At 37.1% G+C, this 8013-nt stretch overlaps 1 pseudogene; it reads right to left on the reverse strand.

Annotated features, from left to right (window-relative positions):
• Window positions 1-350: 350 nt before the first annotated feature.
• On the reverse strand, window positions 351-6330 carry LOC149264161 (monooxygenase 2-like; annotated as a pseudogene).
• Window positions 6331-8013: the final 1683 nt, after the last annotated feature.

The following is an 8013-nucleotide window of genomic DNA, read 5'->3' on the forward strand; positions in this document are numbered from 1 at the left end:
GCAACTAGCATTTCCCCCAAAAGTACACAATGAAAGGCACTTGAGCATTCTTGAAACGTTTGAAGAGTACAAAAAGTTTTTGTGCAAAATGTGCAAGATTATATAATAGAAAAAATTGTCTTAGCATATAAAAATAGCTCTGTAATGGAGTTGAACTAAGATAGCTTAGCCAACTCCACCGATGAAAACATCTGCACAGTACCCAAATCACATATAGAGGGATGAGATAATGCTATTCTAAGCCCCAAATACAAATCAGAATTAAATGTTGGAACTCAAGAGCAAACTCCAATGATACAAAACTAATTGGATCCACCAATCCCTAAATATGCAAAAGCATCTTAACAAAGCTATTCAAAAGCATCATCATCGCCATCTGGAAGGGGTTGGGCCGCAGCTGCTACAAGTTCTGCCTCGTACCTGACAATATAAAAGATTGTAAGCCAAAGTTTCAATCGTTTAGAAATGGAACAAATTATTTCAATAAAAGTTAACAAAAAATAATAAGAAAATAGCATTCTACTCACTGTTGCTGGGTTGCAAGGTCTATCTGAACCTCAGGAGGAGCAAGAGTAGGTGGCTCCACAAAATGAAGGATTGGATCCCTATAAAAATAACCCATTATGGAATCAATGCAAATTTTTTAATATAACATTCATATTAGGGAGCATCAGAAACTAGATTAAAGGCTCACCCTGAGAGCTTCTGTGCCAAGTACAGGAATGGATTCTCAAAGTTGTAGTTACTTTTTGCAGATATCTCATAGTACTGAAGATTATTCTTTCTATCTAAAGTAACTTACTTAGCTTTCACTTGCCTGTTCTTCACATCAACCTTGTTTCCACATAGAACAATAGGAATGTTCTCACACACCTTGAAATTCACAAATATATTTAGCTAATTGGTTCAGGCAGTTGTGCCACCACACAGTTAAGGAACCTTCATTTCTACTTAGAGATCCAACCCCTCTGCAAAAGAGATACCTGCAAAGATCTCTGTGCCACGTTGGGACATTCTTGTAAGTCAATCGTGCAGTAACATCAAACATGATAACTTCACATTGCCCATGAATACTGCAACAAACAAAATCCAAATCAGTAAATAAGAAGGAAACAAATAAATAGAAGTGGAAAAACATGGAACCCTCGCCAATTCAATCAGGAAAATTCCAACAGAAACAGGAAAAGCAAACCAGTATTGATCAAAACAGCCAATAACAGAGTCTGTCTACAAATTCAAAATTAAACTAAATTAAAATTCAAATAAATATAAGTAGAAAAATACAGAACCCTCGCCAATTCAACAAGGAAAATGCCAACAGAAGCAGGAAAAGCAAACCAATATTGATCAAAACAACCCATAACATAGTCTATCTATAAATTCAAAATTAAAAATAAAGAGACACAAACGAGTAAAACAGAGCGCTGATAAAAAGGAACCAAAAAAGGGCTCATAGTTGCTCCATCGTCATTGATATTGAGGTTAAAAGGTGTTGCTACTGAGCCCACACTACATATATATCAACACGGGAAAATAGTATTGATAAGTCAAAAGTTCTCTTGGGATCGATCCAAGTTTAAATCCATGTAGGACGTTTTTAAGCAAAAAGTTGAAAAGGAACCCCAAAAGCTTAGATGTACAGTGCTCCAATCAACAGGTGTCTACTACACCTGCAGAGGATGACAAAAAACACTACTTTCGTAAAGTCCCAAGAGACTGCTCCTCTACCAAAGGATCCAACAAAGATAATTATGACAAGGCATGATTAAGATTCTTCATATTAAGGAAAAGATTTAGTTCCTAGAATCCCAAAAAATAAGTATAAGCAATTAATTGTGGTTGAATCTCCTAGAGTGATTTAATCAGAAAACTGATTGTAAGAAGGTAAGGAGAAAGAGAGGGGAAATAACAATATTTCCCTTAAGGCTTAAGGCATTATATTACCTTTCTAATTTACACAACCCAATATCTACCTACTGATGAAGAAAATCATATTTGAAGTTTTGTCCATGGGCATATTTATGGTAAAGACTGTAGATCAAACTGCAGAACCACTAAAAATAGGATTTGATATTTGTAATTTTTTGTTGGGCCGCCCAGATCCTTGTTGCACTATTCCTGTTATGTATGCTCCACTTATCAGCCCAAATGCTCTCCATCTACTCTCCTCCACATATTTCTTCAGTGCTGCTTCAATTCTTTTGTCTTCTTCTAGACCATTTGTGATTGTCATTGCTTCTCCCAAGCACCTTCCTAGCACCACTGCATCCTCAAGTGTAGAACATCCACCTTGTACTAAGTCTGGAGTCATAGGATGCATTGCATCCCCTGCAACACAGACATTTCCCTTACATAGTTTTCCGAATAACACTGCCCATGGCCACCTCAAGCTGAGTGCGTTAATGTTAAAGTGTCTATTTGAGTTTTCTTTACTATATCCAAAATCTCCTATGGATAGTCTCGAAGTCTTTCCAATGCATTTTCCAATATACTCTTTGGATCACGTCCAATATCTGAATCTGCAACACATCTAGTTAGGCATGCCTTATATTCTTGTTATTTTCTGTCAACTAGTTCACAGAGCTTGTGACTACTATATGAGGATTATAATATCAAGATAAAAATTCAAACTCAACGCAGTTGTTCAAAATTATCTAAAAGGAATATAATAGAAGGTTTCAATAATTTTTGAAGAATCTATTTTTAAGATTGATGATTTCCTGCACCTACACATGATACACAGAACAATTATAACAAAGGGTGCTATAATATTATACCACAAGGAAGTGAACTTTGGGTTGTGAACCAGTAAACATCCTTCTCATTGCATGGAACAAAACCTGCCCACAAACGTTCTCCCCAAAATAGCTGTGCCTTTTGCCCAAACTTATGTCCTTCAGGGTACGTTGCCAATCCCCTAATAGCAAATCTCCCACAAAGACTAGGGGCTCGAAGACCCAGCCATTCAGCGACTGCGGAATTCTCTCCATCACAACCTATCAGTAACTGTGAGTAGAAGCAAATTCGAAAGGGTTGAGAGAAACATGTTAACATAGAAGATACATTTAATGATCAAACTTGCATTCAATAGACCCCTATCATTTTTTGTCAAATACAAAAGGACATCTAGTACTCGTGTATGAGAGAAACCACGATAGAAATTCTTGTCTGATAGAAACCAACGCATATGGGTTATTAATATTACCTTTGTTTAGCAAGAGGGGATTCAATTCATTACTAAATTTATGCCCAAGTTTTACTACTTCAAATGGGAGTCAGAAGTTTGGATTTAAGATGCTACCTTAGCTTTGATAAGCATTCCATCTCCCAGTTTTACTATAGTTAAAGAATAATTCGTAGACTGTTGAATGGAAACAACTTTAGCATTGACTCTGATCGTTCCTGGAGCAAATTCTTTTTCAAGGGTATCCAAAAGCACACTCCTTTGCACACATCGAACTTCATGATTTCCACTGATAGATAGGAAAAGTACTTAGTATTACAAAGCATGTGAAAAAAGGATGACCAAAATAGTTAATGGGATAGAAAGTACATCATGTCTTAGTGGCAATGAGGGAGTGTTGAAGCCATCTCCTAGATGCAGAAATGACCAAGAACAGAAATAAAGAATTCAAATAGGTATACCCTAGACAAAGAAGCAGTCGGTGAAGCATTAAAGCTGAAACAAAAAAGCATAAGCATTAATTTGAAAGAACCAACTAGACTAAAAAGTGAGGGATTTGAGACGAGAAGCATTGGATAAAAAAATGGGAAAATCAAGAAAACATCCAATGTAAGTGAGATTTTTTTTTTAAATAGAAGTTTAAGGTACCCTCTAGATGCAAAATAAAAAGCTACCTAATATCAATCTAGATAGCCATATTTTTTCTCCTCTATTTTATTATGTTGTTTTTGGATACCAGGTTTCATAGGTGCTGTGATTGCAGAGAATGTTAAGAATGATGTGCCCAATAAGAATTGGCTTATATGATTTTGAATTTCTATTTGTTAAACTCAGGGTCCACACCATTTAGGAGTCCATATTCTAGCATCGCGTGGACTATCTGCCATGGAAGACCCCTCTAGTGAGCCCTACGGTCATTGTAATCTTGAGAATATTCAAATGAATATGGACATTTTTCTAACTGTCCACTGGGTGCACCTATATCAACCCCCCGTAAACGGTAAAACTAAAAACCTATTACTCTAAACGTAATGTTGCATGCCTTGAGATAAGTTGTGTTTTGGCCATTGTGGTCTTATTGTTTTGGCGATCAAGTCCTGAATGCATAAGGGCAGAAACAATAATACGGTGAGCTTTTACAATTTCTACATCTATGTTTGCTATGGTCTTGCATGCTTTCCGAGACATTTATCAGCCAAGACTTATGCTTGCATACTTACCATTTTCCAAAGCCGGTGTACGAGAGCTGTTTGGTAAATGATGAAGGGAAGGAAGTCACCTGTGCCATGTAAATTGGCATAAAAGAATCTAAATTATAGTGGGAAGAGTAGCTGGAGGTAAAGTACAGAGGATCAAATTGAATGATGTAATGACAATGCCCCTGTAACTACGGATGCTTCAGGCGAAGGGACTCTGCAACACCGAGAACATCGAGAGCCCTCCATAGTAGTCTGCATACACAAATGATAGTTTGAATATATCGACTAGTCACTAAACAAAGAATGTAACTTATGAATTCATGAGGCAAGTGCTATAATGCAGGGTTTGGAGCATACAGACAAATAAAGAGTATAATTGAGTAATTCCTGATGAACAGCTAAAGTAGCTTACTTTAAATTATGAGTCTCCTTATAGCTTCTACTCTAAACACAACACTGCATGCCTTGAGATAAGTTGTGTGTTGGCCATTGTGGTCTTATTGTTTTGGTGATGAAATCATGAATGCATGAGGGTAGAAACAATAATATGGTGAGCTTTTATAATTTCTACATCTATGTTTGCTATGGTATTTCATGCTTTCTGAGACATTTATCAGCCAAGAGTTATGCTGGCATACTTACCATTTTCTGAAGCCGGTGTATGAGAGCTGTTTGGTAATAGTTAATGGGATAGAATGTACATCATGCCATAGTGGCAATGAGGGAGTGCTGAAGCCATCTCCTAGATGCAAAAACAATAATACATTGATCTTTTACAATTTCTACATCTATGTTTGCTATGGTCTTGCATGCTTTCCGAGACATTTATTAGCCAAGAGGTATGCTGGCATACTTACCATTGTCCAAAACCGGTGTACGAGATCTGCTTGGTAAATGCTGAAGGGAAGAGAGTCACCTGTGCCCTGTAAATTGGCATACAAGAAGCTAAATTATAGTGGGAAGAGCAGCTGGAGGTAAAGTATAGAGGATAAAATTGAATGATGTAATGACAATACCCCTGTAACTACAGATGCTTCAAGCGAAGGGACTCTGCAACACCGAGAACATCGAGAGCCCTCCATAGTAGTCTACATACACAAATGATAGTTTGAATATATCGACTAGTCACTAAACAAAGAATGTAACTTATGAATTCATGAGGCAAGTGATAGAATGTAGGGTTTGGAGAATACAGATAAATAAAGAGTATAATTGAGTAATTCCTAATGAACAGCTAAAGTAGCTTACTTTAAATTGTGAGTCTCCTTATAGCTTCTACTCTAAACGCAACGCTGCATGCCTTGAGATAAGTTGTGTGTTGGCCATTGTGGTCTTATTGTTTTGGTGATCAAATCCTGAATGCATGAGGGCAAAAACAATAATACGGTGACCTTTTACAATTTCTACATCTATGTTTTCTATGGTCTTGTGTGCTTTCTGAGACATTTATCAGCCAAGAGTTATGCTGGCATACTTACCATTTTCCAAAGCCGGTGTACGAGAGTTGTTTGGTAAATGCTAAAGGGAAGGAAGTCACATGTGCCCTGTAAATTGGCATACAAGAAGCTAAATTATAGTGGGAAGAGCAGCTGGAGGTAAAGTACAGAGGATCAAATTGAATGATGTAATGACAATACCCCTGTAACTGTGGATGCTTCAGGTGAAGGGACTCTGCAACACCGAGAACATCAAGAGCCCTCCATAGTAGTCTGCATACACAAATGATAGTTTGAATATATCGACTAGTCACTAAACAAAGAATGTAACTTATGAATTCATGAGGCAAGTGCTAGAATGCAGGGTTTGGAGCATACAGATAAATAACGAGTATAATTGAGTAATTCCTAATGAACAGCTAAAGTAGCTTACTTTAAATTGTGAGTCTCCTTATAACTTCTATTCTATACACAATGATGCATACCTTGAGATAAGTTGTGTGTTGGCCATTGTGGTCTTATTGTTTTGGTGATCAAATCCTGAATGCATGAGGGAAGAAACAATAATACGGTGAGCTCTTACAATTTCTACATCTATGTTTGCTATGGTCTTGCATGCTTTGTGAGACATTTATCAGCCAAGAGTTATGCTGGTGTACTTACCATTTTCCAAAGCTGGTGTACGAGAGCTGTTTGGTAAATGCTGAAGGGAAGTAAGTCACCTATGCCCTGTAAATTGGCATACAAGAAGATAAATTATAGTGGGAAGAGCAGCTGGAGGTAAAGTACAGAGGATCAAATTGAATGATTTAATGACAATACCCCTGTAACTACGGATGCTTCAAGCGAAGGGACTCTGCAACATCGAGAACATCAAGAGCCCTCCATAGTAGTTTGTAAACACAAATGATAGTTTGAATATATCGACTAGTCACTAAACAAAGAATGTAACTTATGAATTCATGAGGCAAGTGCTAGAATGCAGGGTTTGGAGCATACAGATAAATAAATAGTATAATTGAGTAATTTCTAATGAATAGCTAATGTAGCTTACTTTAAAATATGAGTCTCCTTATAGCTTCTATAACAATGTGTAAAGCCCCCAGATCCTTGTTGCACTATTCCTATTATATATGCTCCACTTATTAGCCCAAATGCTCTCCAGCTCCTCTCCTCCACATATTTCTTCAGTGCTGCTTCAATTCTTTTGTCTTCTTCTAGACCATTAATGATTGTCATTTCTTCTCCCAAGCACCTTCCTAGCACCACTCCATCCTCAAGTGTAGAAAATCCACCTTGTCTTAAGTCTGAAGTCATAGGATGCATTGCATCCCCTGCAACACAGACATTTCCCTTACATAGTTTTCTGAATAACACTGCCCATGGCCACCTCAAGCCGAGTGCGTTAATGTTAAAGTGTCTATTTGAGTTTTCTTTACTATATCCATAATCTCCTCTAAATAGTCTCGAAGTCTTTCCAATGCATTTTCCAATATACTCTTTGGATCACGTCCAATATCTGAATCTGTAACACATCCAGTTAGGCATGCCTTATATTCTTGTTATTTTCTGTCAAATAGTTCACAGAGCTTGTGACTACTATATGAGGATTATAATATGAAGATAAAAAATTCAAACGCAACACAGTTGTTCAAAATTTTCTGAAAGGAATATAATAGAAGGTTTCAATAATTTTTGAAGAATCTATTTTTAAGAATGATGATTTCCTGCACCTACACATGATCCATAGAATAGTTATAACAAAGGGTGCTATAATATTATACCACAAGGAAGTGAACTCTGGGTTGTGAACTAGTAAACATCCTTCTCATTGCATGGAACGAAACTTGCCCTCAAATGTTCTCCCCAAAATTGCTGTGCCTTTGGCCAAAACTTATGTCCTTCAGGGTATGTTGCCAATCCCCTAATAGCAGATCTCCTAGAAATACTAGGGGCTCTATTCAGCGACTACAGAATTCTATCCATCACAACCTATCAGTACCTGTGAGTAGAAACAAATTCCAAATGGTTGAGAGAAACATGATACATATAAGATAGATTTAATGATCAAAATTCTTGCATCCAACAGACCCCTGTCATTTTTTCTCAAATACAAAAGGACATCTAGTACTCGTGTATGAGAGAAACCACCATAGAAATTCCTGTCTAATAGAAACCAACACATATGGGTGTT

The sequence above is a fragment of the Pinus tabuliformis genome, chromosome 6 (assembly GCF_031772625.1).
Source record: "Pinus tabuliformis cultivar Carrire ecotype Pingquan chromosome 6, CPIR1, whole genome shotgun sequence".
NCBI classification, from domain to species: Eukaryota; Viridiplantae; Streptophyta; class Pinopsida; order Pinales; family Pinaceae; genus Pinus; species Pinus tabuliformis.